At 42.2% G+C, this 20,775-nt stretch overlaps 1 protein-coding gene across 1 annotated transcript in view; it reads left to right on the top strand.

Annotated features, from left to right (window-relative positions):
• Positions 1 to 9,102: 9,102 nt before the first annotated feature.
• Positions 9,103 to 20,775, top strand: part of RPL34 (ribosomal protein L34) — a 49,671-nt gene continuing 37,998 nt past the window's right edge. The window contains exon 1 of the mRNA XM_075709298.1: positions 9,103 to 9,131. The gene's annotated coding sequence lies outside the window, so the exon portion shown is untranslated. The remainder of the gene's footprint in view (positions 9,132 to 20,775) is intronic.

Raw genomic sequence — 20,775 nt, 5'->3', positions numbered from 1 at the left:
TGGGGGACTGTGAAGTAAATTGCACTAAGGAGAGAGATACAAAAATCTCCATCTCCCTCTCTTCTTACTATCTCCAAAGGAGGCAATTTCTCAACAAGCTGCTGAAGTTTCATTGTTCAGATATATGAGGCAGTCCGATAGGCAACACAGGTGACAATGGCCTCCTTAGCTTGCTGATTTTGCCTGTGAAATTGAAATCTGTGGCCAGTGACTAATGATGTAGTAGGCAAGAAATGTGCCTTCAGCAAGACTGCAATTTCACTGTATTTCTCCACGTGAGACAAAGCGAGAACTATGAGCAATGTTACAATGACAAATGTTTTAGTCCCACAGAACTACAAAGGGAATAGTCTGTTTCTGATTGGGACTGTCTATCTAGTTGGCTTCAAGATTATATAAAAGTCATGCATAAGAATCCCATGATACGGCTTGAATTCCTCAGTCTGTCCCAGAGTTGTCATCTCAAATTGCAGGAGGGCATGTTCATTTGTATCCCGCAGTGGCAGAGCTTTTATTGCAAGTGCTTGCTGGTTGAAGACTCCGTTCACCTCTCAGTGGCTCCAGAAGTCTTGCTGGTTGTCCCTATTCCTCAGCAGGACCCAGTTCTGATGATCAGAAATTTGATGGCATATTTATGGAAAAGATTGCACAGACTTGAAGCAGCAAGCAAACATAACTTTTTCATTGTCAGTACTATGAGTTACAGCAGTGAATGAATGTCTGTCTTGCATTCCCCTGGCTGTTGCTGGATGAAGAAAGAGGGGAAAGAACAGGATACAATATGACCATTTTTTTGCTTTGGCATAAACAAGAAACAGAGCATGTCAAATAGATAGGCATTAATGCCACATAAAACTGAGGTTCTCTTATAATGCATACAAAGCATATATCTTCACCTGAGGGGAATGTGGAAAGACTGTGCACCGAAGAATTGATTATTGCTTCTTTGAAACTAGAGCAATTCAAGTGTGAGCCTGCTTGAAATGCCTGTTGGAAACCTTTTTCTGACTGCAAACATTTAGAGATTTTAACCTCTCACCTTCCAAAGGGACACCCAAAGGAGAGGAGGGAGCTGCCAGGTTCAGCGTTTCCGTGAATGAAAGAGGGACCTACCACGGGCTTCTGTCGCCTTCTTTCAACCACAAAACTGGGATGGAGCAAAAGCAGGAAAACGTCTGCACGTAAATGTGAGGTGGTTTGGTTCCTGCCTAGCACAGGACAACAATCCAGCAAACTTATAGCCACCAATCTAGTTATCTTCAAACAGTGAGAGAAAATCCATTAAACAGAAGAAAAAGCTACTGTGAAAACACAGGTGGTGTGCAACAACCACTTCTGGGTATGTGTTTCTTAGGGAAAAGCACAGGAGTGACTTTACTTACTGACTGTCCAGACTGTCTAACCATCTCTCCATACTGATAAGTTGGTGTGCAGAAAAAGGGTGGAGGATGATGCCAACAGAGGAAATAGAAGCAGAAAAAGCACACACTTTATTTATGCAGAAAGAGTAGGCCCCCAAAGCTACAAAACAGGCTAATTGTTTAATTTAATGGGAAATTGTGGGAGAGAATGCTTATTGAGGTAAATTGCCACTGGGAGAACAAATTTAGAAATTTCTTAAGTGTCTTGCAAATCTGGCTGATGTTGAAATACAGCTCTGGAGTCTAATTTGAAGATACCCATTTATCTTGACCTGAAAGAAGAGTTTACCAGACAATACCTAAAGTGCCTGAAGAAAAGCCTTGGGGAAGCTGGTGTGCATTAGTTTTGGGTAATGCGGTTTTACAACAGGATGCGACAGCCAGTTCTGGTCTGCACCTGACAGCCATCAGGTGCTCTCCTCCCAAATACCCACAAAGTCATTTCTTCAGCTTTTGTCCCTGATGCATTTCCTAAGTCATAGGAGAAAATCGTGATTAGGTGGGGTAAAAGTTCCTGTCCCCCACACTCCTGTGTTTTTTTTTTAAAGGAAGACGTGGCAGGAAAGTTCCCGGTAGCTTGCTGTAATGATTTTTATCCAACGTCTAGTGGTGTTTGTTTACTCTAAGCAGTATTACTTTCATCTGCTTAAAGGATGTAATAAAAGCCCTCAAAATTATTATGGGAGCATCTACCTTGATTAGCTCTTGGCAGGTAGGACTGCCCATTGTCACACCACACACACCCCCAATGGTACCCCCCATAAGAAGTACAATATTTGATCATTAAAGCCACAAGAAATATCTCACATTACTCAAATAAGATGGTACTTTCCATTTTAGTTTACCTCAGGCAAATTAAACAGGCTTCCTTGAAACAGTGACAAGAAGAGTTACAGGAGCTTAGAACCAGACACCAATTACGATTTGAGAACTAAATGCCATAATTAACAAGATGTATACTTTAATCTAAAGTGACTCAAATATGTGGCTGGATAAAGAAAAAAGGTAAGGGTAAACTCTGTAATTATAATAAATCAGTATACTGAGGAAGTGTGTACCTTTGAGGTATATTCTTTTATTCTGCAATTAACTTTCAAGTGTTTTGCTAAATACCACCCCCTTCCACACACATGTACAAAAACTTCCTTGCATTCTCATTTTTCCCAGCTCTCTGAATAAGTGTTTATTTCCACAGACACTTTTCCTCCTGTTTGTGGATGATAGGCGTGCCGGTAGCCGCACGTGGCAGTTTTCCCCCTAGCTGTAGGCTTCTCACAGATACCCCGTAACGGCCCAGTTCTGCCTTCAGGAATGGCAGCAGGAGCAGTATTCATACATGCCACTTGACGCAGAGCTGGAGCAGTGCTGAGTGCTTTTGAAAATCTCATTGCAAACTTCTCTAGCATAAAGGAAGCTTCAAAGAAATACAATTTCTCACTAATATATAAGTAACGAGTATTTGTATACTTGGCTTTACATTACTATCTGATAAATAAAATCATGCTCCTTCTATTTTTCTTTTAATGTATTTAAAGGACAGCCTAATGCATCCTTTCGAGAGCCTTATTTATACAAACCTCTGCTTTTGCTATATTTCTGCCATCTGCAATAGACTTTTAGGTTGTATTAATAAACCATCTTGAATTTCTCCATGCTCTTGCTAACAAAGATAAGTCAGAATTCCTTTGCTTTTTAAGACAGAACAGTAGCCTCTTCTAATTTAGAAAATTACGTGCCAGAACCAGACAAGTGAAGAGGAAAGGAGAAGGGACTGTTAAAAGTGGAGGTTTGTGAGTAAAAGATGAATGTGTCAAGGTTAAAGTATCCCTCTAATCCTGGAGCCAGGAAGGAAAGCTGCAGCTAATAAAGTCCATCCATGCAGTTTTATTCACTTGCATGCACTTTACTAAATGAAGAGATAAAGTCTGGAGACCAGTTACAAATCACTCATCTGATTCTTTTAATCCCTCTATTTCCATATCTGATCAAAATAAAGATTTATTTTTTCCTATGTTTAAGGAAAGAAAAAATCCTAAATTTATGTGCCATGCATTGTTTTCTTTTATTGATATGCAACCTTATATTTTATTCTGAAGCTTTTCAGTTCCTCTGGCTATCAGTTTCTCGTGGCTACCCACGGGTCTAGATTTAGGTTTGTTCAGCATTGTTTTTTGATGGTTTGACATGGTTTGGAAAAATTGGGACCATAAAGCTCAATTCTATTAGAGAGCCCCTGCTTTAGATTGCCCCTTGGCAATCCCCACTGAAACCACTGCCTGGAAACTTGAAGGACAAGCATATGCAGAGCAGCAGACAGAACTGATCCCTTAGTATTTTCTGGTTATGCAACTACATTCCTGTTATCAAAATACCATAGTGTTTTCTAAAAATTTGGAGATGAATTGTGGTACAGCTGCACCCACAGTTTCAGCTACAGGCAATCAGAGACAGCATGAAGGACTTGCAGTATTTAGAGTAAGAGCAGGGGAGAACGCTGCATTGCTGAGGATCCACCTTCGACAGATCACGTATCTGGGAATGGTACGTGGGAGTGGTGCAGGGCAAGGCAAGGGGTGTCCCTCTCCTCACCTAAGGGCATTTCAGCTATTGGTGGTCATCAAGGAATGCAGTGAATATTTCAGAAGCTGGAAGTAGTTTATTCAGCACTGTGATGAAGGGCAGAGAAGGTTAAAACCAGAAAAACCACAACTTAAGGGAGTTTGAGCGCCAAAGTCTGCAAAAGCCTCAACGTATGTGTTAGTGTTTGGACATAGGTAGAGACTTGTTAAAGAAACTCCTGTCTTGATTGTAAAAAGGTGGAGCACTTAATTGATCCTCTCACTTATTAAGGATATATAATATCATTCTTTATTTCAGAAATTTGTTCTCTGCCTTTCGTTGGTCCTTTGAGTGATCTCTTCAAATATGTTTTGTTCTACCCAAACCTAATTAATAGCCTATATTATCTTCTTGGTAGTGCAGCGTGAGTGAACATGACAGTTAATTCTGGCATTCAGTGTGGTAGAACATGTATTTTATTCTCTTAATCATTACGCTCCAGATGCAAGAAATGCCCCACATCAATGAAGTGAGCTTCAGCGTAAGTCTGCTGTGCAGGTGCTAACTCTGCAAGCTCTTTCTGCTCCTTATCACTCATTCCCTCCCTGTTGTTCTTTCACTCTGAGGCTGTGTGTCTAATGCTGCTACCGAGCAATGAGAATAAAGTGGGTGCCTGCGAGACAACAAACCCTGAAGTCTGACTGTTGCGCTGCTGGTGATAAGATGTAAGCCAAGATTGCATAACTCTTCCAGCAAAGAAGTCTAGCTGTGAGTGAGATACTCTGAGCAAAGCTCACAGGGTTTGATTCTGTCCTCAGATAGGGACAGCCCCAGCGATGCAGAGCCCCTTATCAGATCAACCACCTGATTTTACAAGATTTGCAGAACGCTGTGCCCTTAAGCTAAGGCAGATGCTGAGCACTGGGTATGCATTGCACTTTCATTCAGTGATGGTGTAATTTCTTAATAACTTACACTGTCACTTGGAAACCATGCCTCATGTTAGAGAGACTCACTGTAATGCCACACCAGTCTCTGTTGCTGACCAGGCCCTGTTGAGAATTCTCTATCGAGAATTACCTGAATGTTGTGAATTAGTGAGAAAAAGCCAGACAGGGTCTGTTTGGATGCCCAAGAAGAAATCCAGGGTGTAAAAATGTTTGTACCTACCTTGCAGTCATGCAGCGGCCAGCTGTCTGCTCTGGGATGATGTACTTAGCACAGCTTACTTTACATCGCCAGGAACAGAGAATAAATGACTATTTAAGTGATGTGTGTATGGAGATAATGAAAAGCAGTGAATGCCACTTAAAGCTCTTGCACTGTGGTTTGCTCAACTGTATGGAGAATCACCCTCTCCTGATATTTACCTGCTTTTTTGCCATTTCTCTCTGCAGTATCTTATTAACCCAAACATACCGTGAGCCTGGTCCACTGGTTGAATTGGGCTTGCAGGAGTTGTCAGCACTACCGAGCTTATCCTTTTGTATGGGAATATTGAATATCTTTGTGAACTTCTGACAGTATTTGCACTCTTTACTGTTCCCTGGATTTTCACACTTTTGTGACAAGTATGAACCATTCCCTAATTTTGGCATTACTAGGCTAGGATAATGTTACTGAAACCTGTTGACGGGTCAGTCTTCATGTGCTTTTGTTTCTAATGTATGTCTTGTGTTTAGAGAGGGAAGCGAAGTTTGCGGGAGAAAAAGAAAATGCACATGGCTGGTTATGTTTGAGTTTGTAGCCTGCTCTGTTACTTGCAGGAATAAATCTGGTATGATTGTGGATGAAAGTTTCAAAACCATGTGGTAGATCGATTACTTTTGGAAGATACATGCCTAAATCTGTGTGACTTGTGTGCCTTATGTTCTCAGTCTGCATCTTGAAGCATTTGCACAAGGTGGCAGAGCTAGACCTCCTGGTCACTCCTTTCATTCAAGTCATCTCTTGGCAAAGGTTTCTAGGCACCCGAGCCACTTTTGAAAGTGGGGTGAGAATCGAAAGCCATTTAGATGTCTTCACTCCCTGTCAAGTAACCAGACAACAAGGTCTGAATAGTCCAGATCAGTGTGCACCTGGGGCAATAATTCTCTGCAAACCTTTCCCGTGTTACTGCATGCTTGCTGCTTCTGCCCTTGCTCTCAAGCATCTGGGTTGCATCTCTGTGCCGGACCATGTCAAGATGTTTTCCTAGTCCATCAGATCTGTTGTGGGAGACTTTGTGAAAGGGCATTGGCATGCTCATGTGATTTTTGTCTGCATTGCAGAGGTGGTGATTCTAGAGGAGGGAAACTAAATGTGTCTACGGGTTGCAATTTTTGGAATAAGATTTAGGTGTATAAATCGTTATATGCACTTGAAAATTTTTACTTTTGCTCTTAGTTGTTAGAATTTGCAGCATATTTTTGAGTTTGGCATGATTTCTTTCCTTTGTGTGCATGAAATACTTGCCCATATCTCTTCATGTATCTGTATTTATACATGTGCTACAAATAAAAGCAGATTTGAGGGCAAACACTGTAAAATATTGCCTGAGGATTTAAGCTGAGATTGTAATATGTTGCTTGAAGGCTCTTCACATATTGCTTGAACAAAGGAACTCTTTTAATCCAAAAGGATTTGTTTACTGTAATGACTCTCAAACCCAATCAATATTTGTTTTATTAACCTGTTGGGTGGATTCAGTTTAAAGTCTTACTGTAGTTTGTTTGAAGTGGTTTGTACTTGGAAGCTCTGTGAGAGGTAAACAATGCTGAGAGTCACAGCAACAGTGGCCTATTGTATTGAGCTGTTCCCTTTTGTACAGAGACTGTTGACCACTTGTGTTGTTTTTTGAGGATATCAGCATATGCTTCTTTCCTGACACAACCTCAAGTATTCAAAAATCCCAAAGGTTGGTAAATATTTATCAAGATGCTTTAAAAATATTTTTCTCGCAAGTGTTTGCTGGCTCTGGCTGTGCAGTTTTCTTCTCTTTTAATATTGTGGTACAGATGCACGAGGAGGTGAACAAGATCATTGTTCATGAACATCAAGAGCAATGCAGCTGTGCCTGATTATATTAAATCATATGATGACGTACCTTTTTTGACATATGCAGCTTCTCTTTATTGTAAATTAATCACCCTAAGAATCTATTTTCATTAGTTAGAACATTAGTGTTTTGCCTCTTTATGTTTTGCATTATTTAGAATCATCACGGGCTGAGTTGTTTATTTACATAATTAGCTCCATATGCCTCCACTACATTCAACATATGGTTGCAACTATGCGGGACTCCTGTCCCTTTAAGAAGCTGTGCTGGCCCTGAAGGCAAGCCTGGGAGATCTCCTCTGGGCATCTTCATGAGCCTACGGTCTTCACTACCCTGAGTGGCAATGTGGCAGCCACTTTGGAGTTAAAATACACCTTTCCTCTTTAATTGGCATAGAAAAGAAAATACCCATGCCTGTGATTGACAGTGATAGCAAAGCTCACCAGTGAGAGGTTGCATGGGGAGGACCAAACTGTTCTGCAAAACCCTGGTATTGTCTTAGCTGCAAGGGAGCAGTCTTCTCACAAGCTGACTGTGGCCTCAATTTGTTATGATTTTGAGGCATCTGTAGTCCTGCCAGACTTTCATGCTCAAAAATCCCGAGCTACCCTCCAACATAATGTGAGGTTGATGGCAAGATCATGAGATTTAAAAAAAAAAAAAAAAAATCAGTTCTGGATTCTTTTATTTGCCCTTTGATGTTCAAGCCCTTGGTGGTTCCCATTTCCAAGCTTTTGTCTGAGAATATGAACACTAGAAACTTTGCTTTAAACGAAAGCTGAGAATAATCCAAAATTACATGATCCCCAGGACCTATGACTTTGACCTTCCCCTGTATTCCAGATTTCAATATTGCAGCATTTGAAATCCGGGCTTGTGGTCACTCTTTGGTTGTCTCCATCAGTGCTGCTGCGGGTGTGCCTCGTAAAGCAGCCATCCCGCTCCTCTGATCCTCCATCTGCTCCTCAGCTGATCATCAAGGGGATGAAGCCTACGTGCTCCGAGCCCGGGCAGGGAAGCACTGAGCAGAGGAATAAAGCAGCAGTGGGTTTGTAGCTCAGCAGGAAGGAAAACTGCAGACCTGTGTGCAGAAAACGTGTGAAAGGGAAATATTAAAAAGAGGGCAGGCAACGGTTAAAGAGAAGGAACAGGCAACCTAAACACAGTTAGGTGCAAGAGGGACCTGCTGTCGTCTTCAGTTTTTATTTTGTTTCTGGAAAGTGCCACTAAAGCAGCCTTCTTCTGGTATTGGTACTTTCTACATCGTTATCAGAGTTTCCACGTGTGCCTGTGGAAGTGAATGATAGTACCTAAGCGCTGGCAGCGCCTAAGCTATCCGACTGAGTTTAGACATTAAGTATAATTTGGGAGCACGGTTCCCCAGTGAATGTTTCAAAACAGTGAAGGGTGCTTAAAGGTGTGTTAGTCGGGGGACATAAAATTCCCCTGTAGCTGCTGCTTTCTTCTGATTTTATATTCTGTTTCATGGAAATACTAACTGCAAGTGCACCAGATCTGCAACACGTATGGTGGGTAGTTAGAAAGGGAACTTGGTACAGCCAGGAGAGCTGTGCCAGCCATTCTGCCAGTAGTGGAGCGCTGCTCTGTTATTTACCAATTTTATTCCCCAAACCCTCAGGGATTAGGGAAGAATTATTGCCTGTTTCCAAAGGATACCGACACTCGGGCAGATTAAAGACCTTGCTCAAGGTTGCACACAGAGTCTGTACTTAACCTGACAAATGAATTTAAGCCTCCTGAGTCCTAATCCAGGGCTCTTTCTAGTAGAGCAAAGATAACTGATCTGAGCTCTTGAACTATATGTGGCGTGAGAGCGCTTTTGGCAGGGCTGACACGTGAAGGCAGCAGCACACTGCTGGCACGGGCTGGCCAGAGCCAGCTCCCAGCTGTGGGGTGAGGTGAGCTAGCACTGGGGCAGCCCTCTTTGCCCCCAAGTAGTAAAGTGGTGGAAAGTGCAGAGCCATCATATTCAGCTTTTAGAGTTTGCCCAGGGTTTCCCATCTGCTGCCCCGGTGAATGGCATCATCTCAACCAGGGACCTGGGACATGGTTAAGTGCCCCAGCCGTGTTCTCACCTCATATCGCAGGAAAAGGTAAGCTTGATACCCACAGAAAGGAGACATAGGTCCTTGGGCCAGAAAGGAGCTGGGGGTGAGTTTAGGTATGGTCTTTTTGTCTTGTAGCTCTGCCCCTAAAAGAATTTAATGTGTAGTTAGTAAACAGAGTAAGTTTTGCCATACTGCTCTGAACCGTTTTTTCCATCGTAAGTACTTAGCTTACGTATGAATGTTGGGCAGATTTACCCCATCTATGGCTATAGTGAAGTTACAGTGTGTACATTTCTTCTCCTCCTCCTCCTCCAACGTGTGCTTCATCCTTGAGCTTCCACCCTGATCCTCTTTTGCTCCCCAGGGTTTAGTTCTCTTGCACCATTGCAGTGGCTTTACAGGCTTGGCTGATACGCTGATACACTGCTACAAATGTCCACAGAGAAGCATCCTGAATATGGGCGATATGATTCATGTTGCTTAAGTGAGCCCACTCTAACAGCTTTAAGCAATTGGTAATTGTCTTCAAGCTCTGCCCCTTCCAGTGTTTGCCACCCCAGCGACTACAGTAAGGCATACCAAGCATGATCATGTTGGCCAGAAGACGTTGTCCTGGGTTAAGTATTGCTGTCTGTCATGGGCCATCCCCCATCTACTCACAGAGAATACCACAGTGGACTGTAGCATTAAATCCTCTCTCTGCAGTTATACTGAATGCCATTCATTTTGGACAATGTACAAGAATGGTTGTTGTTATTCATTACCAAGTCCTCTGAGGATTTGCCTTTTTTTCTCTTTCTTCTGGTGATTGTTCTAAACCCCTTGAATCTTTAATTAGAATGAAAATTTGCTTTATTGCTCAAGAGTCTCAACAATATAGCAGTTTGGATGAAATGCTCACAGTCCAGACACAGCTCAACATGCTTCCTTCTACACTCTTCTCACCCCACCACTCTTCCATGTGCTACGCGTACACATCCACTTTTCTTGACCCCCTGTAAATGAATTCAGTCCCAAGACTTCCACGCAGAGAGATGCTGTACAATGCCCACTGCATGTCCAGCTACCTTCTCCATCTCCAGCTTGCTCCTTTTTCTTTGTGATTGCGCCGTGTATTCTCTCTTGTTACCCCTCCTCTCCCTAATGCCTCCCACGCTGGTGTCCTGACACTGAGGTCCTGATGCTGAGACTACCACTGTGGGAAAAAGAGCACAGCACTCACTTCTCAGTGCCTGGGTTTTTCTCCTGGCTGGAGCAGTAAGAAGAGCAACCCTGGAATGCTGACTTGTTTTGGAGAAAGAAACTCTTTTCCAATGGACTTGAGCTTAGTGTTGTGAACCTCTGCGTAAATTAGTGGTTTAACAAAATGATGATCTATACTGAAAGCGTATAAGATATTTTCTTTTCGACAAAATTACTTCAGTAACTCTGTATCACTTCATCACCCAGCATTTAGAAGAGTGCTAAAGCAGGCGATAGTCCCCGAGTCCATAGGCTGCTTAGCTCTTCTCCCCTGACACATAAGGATTGCTCATTCATCAGATACTATTTTTCTCCCTTCTAGTAAAAAGGGACAGGAAAAGTGAAACAAAGATTACTTTATTCCTGTTTTCTGCTTCCTCAATAACTTTTGTCCAGGGCTTAATTGGGAATAGTATTCCAAAAAAAGAAGAAAAAAAGAAGTATGATCGAGTACAAGCTCCTGTTTAAACAGGATACATTTCAGGCTTCCAAGAGGAGTTTTACAGAACTAAATATAAGGATCTTAACTGAAAAGGAAAATTGATTTAATATCTTGACACAGCCTTTTTTATTATTTATTTTTACAAGGGACTATTCGTGTGTGTGCATGATTTCTTAGCCTTACATAAGTGACATGCTTTTTTGCATCTATAAATATTCAGGTTAGTGCATGCAGGGCATTGATTTTATGGGTGATACCAAGTCGTACATTTATTGCAGAAAAGCAAGTCAAATGCCTGGTTCATAATTTTTTTTTTAAACGTGCAATCCACGTGTTTCAAAACACTTGCTTTGTTGTTGAAGAGACGGCCAGAAAAAAGCTCAGCAGCTCGTATTTCGTGCAACCGGGCTTTTACTGTCTTGGCATCAAGCAGAAAGATGAGTCTGCTCATGATGTTTACCCACCTTGGGCCCGTGTTTGCCTAATATATATGAAAGGGATTCTGTTATCATCAGTCAGGCATTCCGGAGGAAACACTTGCAGAGCCAGAGCCAAGGGAGGGAAGCGGGGGGTGCTGGCTCCCACCCACCCGCCACCGGCTCGGCGGCTGGGGTGTCTCCGTCTCTCCAGCACCACCCAGCGGGACCCCCCGCAGGCGCCAGCGGGGCTTGAGATTTAGGGGGATGCACCGGTGGTCTTACCAAAAAGCGTGGCTATGTTCCTCCTCGTCGATCGTAATTTTTCCAGTCTGCATTGGTATCTGCTCTGCTTGATCACGGATATCACTAGATACTGGGGCTCACAAGTGCTTCCTCTCAGCTTTTACTACTGTTCTGCACGAGCTGGGAAAACCGCTGAGCTTATTTTTACTTTAGCTTTCCCATCTGCGTAACACGTGCCATGCTTGAGTAAGGTTAATAGGAGGCATAAATAATCCCTAAATAAAGGCGAATGACCAAGAAATCCTGAACTCAGATCTTCTGATAAAGTTCTGCTACGTAACGTCTGAATTGCTCTGGGCTTTTGGTGCGGCTGTACTGGCCCGCTCACTGCACACCAAGCAGAAGGCTGTGCCTGCATCCCAGGGGAGCTGTGTTGCATGTGCCCTGGCCAGAGCAGAGACTGTTTATTTAGAGTTAAAAAGTAACGTTTGGCGGGTGGGAAGGGGAGATGAGGGAAACAGATTGGGGCAGGGTGCTTCTGTAGCAGAGTAGATAGGTTGCTTAAAGATGCGAGGGAGCGGCTTGCCTGGCTTGTGACAGGATAGGACATAGGTGCTAGGAATACACCCAGGGCTCTGACTCCAGAAGCAGAGGTGCTTCAAAGCAGAAACTATCTCAAAACCGAAGCAGGATTTCCCCCTACATTAACTGAAGGGCAATAATGCCTGAAATTCTTCACAGAATAAAACCTAGCTGACATATTTACACTGGAGTTGCATTAGCTTTTCTTGTTCCGGGCAGGAGGCAAGCCTGTCCTGTAGCCTCCACGGGGATGATTGACATGGGCCGTGCGCCAGCATCCCACAACAGGAGTGCACACAATTGTCACACTGATGTTCCACTGCAGGAAGCTGCTGGTTTCAAAGAAAACTCATAGTCGCTGCGTATCTGCGTTAGGCAGAGCTCAGAGACTTGCTGGTGAGCAAAAGTAGAAATGTCTTTCCCCTAAATGCAAGCAGCGCTTGCTAATCAGCTAGTGTGTTGAATTCTTAGTTGTAGCTCAAAGAGACCTTCCCAGTGAACTATGTCAGCCTATTAATAGCATGAAGATGTCTTCCAATAGACTGGTCATAACTGGGTCCCGGGTTAAATATACTCAAAGGCCCTCAAGACATGATTAAAAACTTGTAAAAACCCACCACCTTAAGCTGCGATTCTGCCACTTTTCTGTCCTGCATCTCTTAAAGAAAGGAACAACAATTCAGAATTTTCTTCCAAGTCTCATAAAATTTCAGTTTTCAGTGTGTATTATTAGAAACAAGGGCTTAAGTTTAACCACTAAACAGATACGGTTGTGAACAAGTCAAACTTCCCCACAGACATGCCTTAGGTCTCACCTACTACCTGAGGCAGGCTCCACACCGGGTCTCCGCTGCATTGGCAGTGACCATGCCTGGTAGCTACCATGTGAAATGCACACCTATCCGAATTCATGTTTGGGAGGGCACCAAGCAGACATGAGAAATTAATGTTGTTTGATCGTAGTTTCACTACTGGATTAGGTCTCAAATAGCTTTCAGATTTGTGGCCTGGTTTAACAGGGCACCTTAGCAGGCAGTACCTTCCTCAGCATAGTCTTGTGTTAGATTACAGAGTCAGGCAAATAATCTTGTTATAGTTTATGGAGGCAGCAATCTCTTTGACTTCACTGAGGTTTCTCATATGTTTAGGGACCTTGCCTGATACAGGCCCACAGACATTATCAGTTCCCTGATCTGTTATTTCTTCATAAATTCAGTAGCAGTTTGGGGAGTTGTAAGTTGTCATCCAGAATTTCTACCAAATCACATCTACCCTGGATTACTGATCTGTGTTTTTGCAGATCTGGCTGAGGGTGAAATTTGAATCTGAGCAGCTGCCAAACAGGGCATCTGTCAAGAAATTTACATACTGTTATATTTCTGTAGTTCTGCACTCTATGTAAATAATATTTGCCTCCTGGCATCTTCCGCACAGAACTGATTTCCTCCCTGTGGTTTCTTGCCAGAATCTTGGCCATTTCAATAATTGAGACTCACACTGAAACCTCAGAAATGTTAATATGCAAAAGCACTAAAATCACAGAACACTGCATGATTATGACTATTTTAAAAACTGTATTAAGAATCAAATACGCCATAGCTAGAGAAACATCATATTTCCTTGCCACAGCTCTATACCCCTTCGTAATACAACAGATGGAAACTGGAATAACACCTGCTTAGTTGATATTTGCACTCCAGAGGAACGTGGAGCTCCTTGGCCAGTACAGCTATTTCAGATCCATTTCACCCAGCACCAAAAGAAGGGGATCAGGGGCTGCATCAGAGTGGTGAGAAGATAGGCTCATCACCAGTTTCATCAATCCATATGTGATGCTAAATATCCCATAACCCACAGCCAGCTAGTAGAGTGCTCCTCTAGCTTAGTTCAGGAAATAGCAGCAACCTGAGAGTCAGGAATTTATAACCAGCTCCCTAAGGGTCTCTTTAATCTTGATCCAGGAGGGAATGCGTCTCCAGTCTCTATCAGTAGAATCTTCCCAGGCAGGGTCTGATTCTTGTCTCTGTGAGTGCTGTATCAATGAAATCATATGTACATCTAGGCGGCTAAATAAAACAGGGCCAGGGAGCAAGCTGGACCACAGATTGCCTTTGCTGCCTAATTATTAGCACACTCCTGACATGAGCCAAGGAAAAGTATACACGAGGACTATTCCCAACTGTAAGTATGGGGAACACCATGCCATTTGGCTCCTTCCAGCTTCTGTGGTTTGCTTACCTCCACCCATGACACCGTCCTCCCAGGCTTTGCACCCTCAGGAGGCCCCCTTATGCCTACCTACCCCAGGGCACGCAACATATAACCTCAGCATCTTGTTATGAAATCTGGTAAGCTGCAACACATTATTGCACACGCTTTGAACTGAAATAAACACATGAAAAATAGTAATTATGTATTAGACTGCAGGGCATCTGTGGAGCCTACGAAAGACTCTGGCAAGTGCTACACCGTGTGGTTAGGCCATAAAAGGTCCCTGGGCCTGTTTTATTAGCTTTATAGGCAAAGGTGCTGGCATTAAAAATTGTGTTACTATGTTTAGCATGCTCCAGACAATGTAAAAATTCAATGAGCTGTGTAATCCACAAAAAAACCATCAACCCATCACCATGTCCAAAAACAAGTAGAAGGGTTGTGCAATATCTGCCTCTCTTCTTTTGCACAGTATTTCGTATTCTCTCCCATGTTAGCTACCCCAGTAGAGGCTCATTCTGTTTTCAAAGGAAAAGATATTTTATTACTTAAATGCATAAATCACAATATTATCTCTCTATCTTGATGAACTATGTTTTCTAATGAACACATTCATGTCCGTACTAATTGACACTCATTGAAGGGGAATTTGGTCCTCGTATTTTTGAAGCTGAACTGAAAGGCATTCATAATTCATTCTCATTATCAATTTAGCTTTGCAGGAAAAAAGTATAAGAGATAGGAGCTGCTTTGCTTTTTTCATGCCTTTTTGGCAAAGACACTATTTATATGTGATATGCAATGAGATAGAGGGTTTAAGTGTTTAGAGAGTGAAGATAAATCAAATACCTAGACAAACTTGAACTGCTTTGAATTATAGCACTACAAACCCAAACCAAACCCACTAACTCTTAGGGAAGTTGCCTTGGTTTCACAGGTCTAGTCTTTTCTGGGCTGGGGCTGTTAGAGTACAGACCAGAGGGTGATGAGAAAACCCACCATGTTGTGTCATATCTTAGCCACATCTGTCTGAAAGGGAAGAATTATTTGCTTAAAATCTTCTTTCTGAAACTTAGCTGGTTTTGGCCAGTGCAGCACAGCAATATGGAGGTGTCTCTCTGACCCATTGTGCCCATTTGTGTGTTTGTTTTGTGGTGGCTGCAGCAGGCGCTCACCCAGCAGGCAGACGTTAACGCACCTTAATTGTGCACGCTGTGCTCGTGCCTGCAATCAGTGGGGACGGCAGGCTTGGGCAAGACTCTGCCCTAGCCGGGAGCATAGAGGGACCCTTTACCTATGAAGCCTGAATAGGCAAGGCACCAAGCTGGGCAAAGGCATAACAAAAAAAGCAGGGGATGTGAGATGAAAGCGCACATCGCCAGTTCGCTCCTCAGGATCTGTGCCCACGTCCTGCCAAACGTGAGTGAGATGGGGAGATCCCACCCCAGCAGGAATGCCAAGAGTGGTGGCATGTTGCATTGCCACAGGGTTGATCAGCAGTAGACTTGGGCAGGATCTACTTCATTTTCAAAGTGTTTAAGAGGCTGATGGTAGAAAGATTTTTACAGCGGCCTCCTTCCCTCCCACTTCAAGATCATCCCAGCCTGTTGAGCTCTGGGGGGTGGCAGACACTGCTGCTCCTTGCGTGACTTCCCAGAGTGCAGGAGTTTCACTGGGGTTCTCTGGATGAGGGGTGAGAAGCGTGCTGTCTTGCTGTTATATATGATTATATTTTTCTCCACCGGTTGGTTGTGGTAGATTCGCATAAAGCAGTGAACAACTGGCCCTCATTATTTTTATAAAAAACTCTGCTTGATCAGCTCATACTAGCAGAATCACTTCAGTCTTCTCTTTCTATTAATTGGTTTATTTCTTCAAAAGGGATTTTATTTTTTCCACGGTTCCACTGTATTTTCTGTGTATCTTCTGGAGCAAAAAGAAATCAATTCTTTGAACAAGTTGCTTCTTTCAAGACCTCCTTCTTTGTTTAAGTGGGCTCCAGTGTATTAAGAACTGAGCTGGATGCTGCTAAGTTAACAACATTTCCAAACATATTCCTTGGGTGTTTCTCTACATTAGCTAGGTTTAGGGAGTTGCCATGGAGGTGTATTTGCCGCCAGATGAGTCAGAATTATTTAAAGATGTCTGTCTGGATCAGAAGGTTTTATTCCAAATTATGAAAGGTGTGCAAGCCTTCATCTTTGAACAGCCCCTGCCCGTGCAGCTCCCTTCCTGCCGGCTTGCTGCCACTTTGTTCTCAAAGCACTTTACCCTTTCAGGTCCTCTCCTGCTCTAGTACCTTTGCAGGGGTGTCATCTGTGTTTCCCCTGACTGGAATGAGCCTTTCCACCACAGACATGGTGCAAAGCTTTGAAATCACTGGAAATCTTTTCCATTGGCTTCGCTAGGTGTTTTCTTACCCATGCCCCGTCTGCTACTCTTCAAGGGAATTAGAAGCAGTTTCAGGGTTTCTCCCTTCTGACTCCTCAGTAAATATGGAGTGACTGGGATGTCCCCTCTCTTCTTGTGCTTTTGGCCTGCCCAATTTCTGTATGACCTTGTTCTTCAGAACTGGTGCTTCCTCGTCCAAGGAAATGTAAACAATAGATTGAAAGAGCGACTGAGGGAAAGACTCCCTTCACTGGGCATTGCATCCATGGTTACCTTAAAAATATGCCCAGTATATCACAGGCCTGAATGGAAGAAAGAAATATTAATAGAAGAGTGATTTTATGTGCTGAGAAGCCTCTTTCTTCTTCCCGAGGGCTGTGAGCTGGAACGCATTTGAAATTCTTCCATAGCTTGTTGACAGCAGAAATAAGTGCTCAGGCCCAACACTGACAGAGCCCCATGCTGTTGTGGGCTTGCAATTGCAGCAGCTCTCTTTTGTCTTAGGTGGGCTTTCCTCTGTTTACAGGAACATTACATGTCCCTGAGCATCGAGGTGTTTAGTGAACAATTGTTACCTAGTTTCTTTTTATTTTTTTCCACATCCTCTGAACTCTTACGCTATCAGAAAAGATACTATCAGTTACCCCTTTATGCACACCCACATTGGTTCATCTCTGTAGCAAGTAGTATTAATTGCTGTATTGCCAGTAGTATTAATGTCTGTAGAGTTGCACATACAGGTCTGAAGACCAAAATAGTAAACAGATGTCAAGCATAATTATGATATACATGTGTGCATGTCTTCATCTGTACAGAAAAAATAGCTTCAAAAATATTTAGGTTGTGGTCTTAATCCAAATTCACTTCACCAGCCTCGGGTTTTTGCAGAGCCACTTATCTCTAATTCTGCATTACCTCAAAACAGGGATTTCCTATGTTACTTTTTCAACACCAGAAGTGCTAGTCAAAGGAAATAGGTCAGATGCAACCATATGGAACAGCATGACCTGGAATTGCTTGCTTTTGGCTGTGAGCAACCTAGCTTTACCTTTATGAGAAAGTCTAGAGGAAGGCAAAATCATTAAGAGCCTGAAGATACAGCAAGGTGAACTCTGTGGTACTGAAGGCACAGAAGGGCAGATGCTTAGATGATCTCACTATTCCCAAAGTTTTTCATTAAGGTTGTGCTAAATTAACTTCTTTACCCAAATACACAGTGTTTCAAATTGCAGGCAAGACAGTATGAGCATCAGGAGTGGTACCTGATTAGACCAGGTGGATGCTCAATTCTATTTCATAAACATAGATTTTGACATAATATTTCTTCTGGTTAACTTCCACACAACAGAAAGCTAAATGCAATTTTTAATTTTCAATCTCAGCAAACTGATGGGGTAAGGTTTGACAGGAATGTACCTACCCCACTCTCTTCAGAGACTGTCCTAGGCACATGCATCTTGTCTACCTCCTACAGTCTGTGTTGTCAGTGACACGTGTTTCTTTTCTGATGTAATCATGATGTCAAAATCAGTATAAAACAGTTTCTTTTTTTGGGTCACATTGGTCTCTAGTCAGGGGATGGGGACCACTTACTATTCATGCGGAGTCAGCCGTACTAACACAGAGTGGCTCAGAAACTAGTGAGAAACTCCTATGTCATTAATATGCAGAGCCAGAAGGACTAAAATATCTGTGGATGTGTGCTAATTGTTGATTGTGCTTTTTGTTGAAAAGGTGTTTCACATCTAAGAAGATACTTTGCCCTCACAAAGCCTCACTTCCATCAATAAGTTTTGTATCACCAAAAAATATCATAAAATTAAAAGGAACTGACAAAGTTGTCACTCTCAATAAATCTAGGAAGAAGCCACATCGACATGAGTGGTCTGTGATTAGTCCCTTTTGCAGCAAAGTCAACTAAATAGTTAATTGTCCACCAAATAGTTAATAGTCCACCAAATGTCTTCCTTCCTTGGGAGCAAAACACTCACTGTGCCACCTTCTGCAGTTTCCTCAAATGTGATTTAACCCCAGTGTATGAGTTCAAAGTGCTAATAAGGAGAGAGGCAGATGAAGTATTCATCTTTCACCATATCCCAAGAGGTTTGGAGCATTTGGCCTTGTAACACTTGCAGCCTATGTGGTCTTGGGGGTTGGGATCCTCTGGTTGTTTGGGAATGGGGCTGACCCATTTGTCCTTCCTTGCCAGGATGTGACTGACTGGCAGCTCGTACAGGTCTTGGCGATTATTCTGCAGTGCAGGTCTCCTCTAGCAGAGCCTTCCATGAAGATGTGGAATGCCACAGCCTGAGGTGTTTGCCACCACGATGTCTGTTGATGTCCTTCAGAAATGGCTTCCTGCATGCAGAGTATCCTCCATATTCTTCTGGAAGCTGTCAGCTTGGAGAAATTCCAGCACAGAAAATTTAGTAACTGCCTCCCCGGATAAACATAGATTTACCACTTTCACAGATTTGTGGTCAAAAATCAAATTTAACTGCTTTATATTGCTTTTAATTTACTATATTCACCCTGTGTAATGACTTTTGCTTGCTGCTGCTGCTAACTACATTAGGATATTGTCTTTTCTATTGCTCTTTATGGGCATAGGAAAAGTACACAAACTTCTGAGCTGAAAACATTGAAACACATTTAGAGGAGAAACCGACGACCTCACTTCCACCCAGAAATGTTGTGTCACTGAAATTATTGTAAAATTGAAGGGAATCAACTTTTTAGTTTGCTTATGTTCTTCACATTAGAAACTTTAGAGGGATTTAAGTTCAGGCACCTACCTGAGCTTTTTAATTGAGGAAACTTGGCTCCCTCTGTAGTCAGTGAGGAGAAAGAGAGAATCATCTTCAGATAGGAGTTCCAGCCCAAGAGATCAAAATCAGCTTATTATTTTCCATAAAGAATTAGACATCCTGCACCATAAATACATGTTGTAGAGTTTTGCAATCTGCTAATGCTTTCATGCATCTTTCACTTACTTAGTTTCTCACTCATTGAAAAAATCTTCACAAAATACCTGGGAACCAGAGAAAATTGCATGCAGGATCTTTCACATATTCTAAGTTCAGGTCATGTATAAAGCTTCCTCTTTTGAGAATTTGGATTAATTATTCAAACTTTCAGAAGAGTCAATACTGGTCTCTGAAACTGACCCTTATATCTAGTGTCACAGCCAATTAATGCAAAACCCCACAAAGTTGGCTCATCCGTGCTATTTTATCTATATGAATGGGATTTTTTGGTAACAGTTTCACACACCGTTCTTTAGCTTTTTCCACCTCTTCTGCTGATTTGACATGTAAATATCAGCCTATTTAGAGTACACACAGAAGAAATTTTGAATATTGATGAGGTTTTCTTCAGCTTTAAATGTAAAGGGCTTTGTGCCACATGAAAGCCTGCTTTCCCTCTCTCTTTCTAACATATTACTTTACACAGAAGTTAAATGACTTTTTCTTAAGTGACGAATGTGACCAAAAGGTTTGAGACCCTATAAATCAAGCAAGCACGCTTTTAAGTTGTTGTCTACCTTTTGCAGTGCGAGTTAAGGAAAAAAAAATCATATTATCTTCCATGACAACATAGATACAGCTGGTAGGACTGGAAATATGTAACAAAAAAGTGTAACACCTGTCTACCTTGCTCTGGCGCCAAGCGCAAGTCTTCTCAATTTGCTCTTACATTAGCAGGACGTGGGAATTACTCATCCGCTGAGTAATCGGCATTGCTCTCAGGTTCTTCCTTCTATCTCTGAGATACATGCGCACACACACACACACAAACAAACGGGTCTTTTAAACTGTTAGGATTTCTTTTGAGATTAGAAGATATTTTTACTACTATTTGACAAGAAATGGAAACAAAAATTCGCAAAATTTCTTTGGAAAATTTCAAGGTTTTTAAAATTCATAAAAACAAAGCTTTTTTGCTCTTAAAATTGTCTTCAGGTTTTCAATAAAAATAAAAAAATACAAAACCCAATATTTTTCATAAAAAGGATTTGTCCCTATCCATAGATTTTTTTTTTGTTTGTTTATTTTCTTTACTTATCAGTCTGACTTTGTTTCAGGATGCTCATTTCAACAGACTACAAAGCTACATAGAACGAGCCCTGCCCTTCTTGTCATAATTTACTGTAATATTA

This window comes from Pelecanus crispus, chromosome 4 (genome assembly GCF_030463565.1).
Source record: "Pelecanus crispus isolate bPelCri1 chromosome 4, bPelCri1.pri, whole genome shotgun sequence".
Taxonomy (NCBI): Eukaryota; Metazoa; Chordata; class Aves; order Pelecaniformes; family Pelecanidae; genus Pelecanus; species Pelecanus crispus.
This window is presented reverse-complemented; position numbering and strand designations above follow the sequence as displayed.